Source organism: Limulus polyphemus, unplaced genomic scaffold (genome assembly GCF_000517525.1).
Source record: "Limulus polyphemus unplaced genomic scaffold, Limulus_polyphemus-2.1.2 Scaffold405, whole genome shotgun sequence".
Taxonomy (NCBI): domain Eukaryota; kingdom Metazoa; phylum Arthropoda; class Merostomata; order Xiphosura; family Limulidae; genus Limulus; species Limulus polyphemus.
Window position 1 is genome coordinate 273,103 of NW_013666015.1, and position 1,524 is coordinate 274,626.

General features: G+C 30.6%; 1 long non-coding RNA gene across 2 annotated transcripts in view; it reads right to left on the minus strand.

The window, feature by feature from the left end:
- The window catches only part of LOC111085465, a 43,951-nt gene that overhangs the window by 8,314 nt on the left and 34,113 nt on the right, over positions 1-1,524 (minus strand). The gene's annotated exons all lie outside the window — the stretch shown is intronic.

Below are 1,524 nucleotides of genomic sequence, written 5' to 3' on the forward strand. Positions count from 1 at the left end.
CGTATATATACATATATATATTATTCATACCTTCGGTGTATAGGACGCAAGCATATTTTGACATCAAAATTTGGGGTAAACAAGTGCGTCTTATACATCGAAAAATACGGTAAGTTACTAGTTTCAACAGTCACCATTTAAAGACGCATAGAATGGTGTATCAAGTCTGGTCATGTATAAAACTCGGGATTACTCTATTAGGCCAACACTATGCTTTTTTCAACTGATGTGGTAAAGGCAGAGCTGTAACGGCTGCTGTATACACAATCTAATATTACAACAATTATTGTATGATTTCAAAATTGTGACCAACTTCGAGCTAATAAGCTTTCTGTAAAATATTGTCGTTACTATGAGTAGAAAATATTAGTTCTCACAGCTGATATATTTTTTTAACATAAACAATTACATGTCGAAAGAAAAACGAATATACATCATATTAAGACGTTATCATCGTCCGGTGGTGAACATTGACGGACTATTCAGAACATTGAAAGTTGATAGTACTAAGTTCTTATCATTATCGAAGTAATAATATTTTAATGCGGTTTGTTAATTTGTTTATGATAGAGCTTCAATATTCATGTTTTTGTTGATGAGAAGTAGGTCGTTATTTTTTGTTTCCAAATTAAAAATACACTTCTTACGGAAATCCTGAATACGTATGGCTAGAATTAGAAAAGTTCACCCTTTTTTTTTAATTCTGTCCACTGAAAGAACAAAACTTCTCCCAACAAAAAGCAAACGTTCCGAACGTTGTTTCATTGTCGCATTGAATATTTTTTACATGAAACTGGTAATGCCTTTGATCCTTCTTAATAATAAGATTCATCAATTTTTTTATTAAAGGTTGGAAATATTTTGTACGTAAATTCAGTAGAACTTTTTTTAAATGTCCATAACAGTACGTCAAACACAAAAGTTTCTTACTCTGATTATCTAGTTAGTCGCGTGTTGAGTCAGAGTGACTCACTGGAAGTTGGTGACTAACACGCTATTATGTGGATTTGATCAATATTAATTTCTGCACATAGTTCAGCTACTTTTCTCAATAAATGGTTTATATATACATCCCATTTTGAGGATTCGACATGAGCAAACTTTCTAAAAATGCAGTGCATATATTTCCAACGTTTATCTAAAGGTATCGGGATTTCCATAGCAGCAGTATAATAACATGAAACAACAACACGCCTTTCAATCCATTTTGAAAATAAAATATGCTGTAACATGAAAATATAAATTTGTATACATTAATTGGCCAGAAAAATATAGGCTTTCTGCTTAATTTCTTTCGAAAACAACCAATTTTCCAACCTGACCAACCGTAAAATCATATTATTATTATTAGGACAATATTATATTTCTTATATTCTTACAACAAATGCTTATCAGTTTAATTTTTTTATGGGTTTTGTTAACCGTTAGTCCTGTTTTTAAACTACATTTATTAAAACTATATATATATATAGGTCGTCAAGAAATTCATTTATGAAATGAAAGTCTCCATTCTTATCGATGATG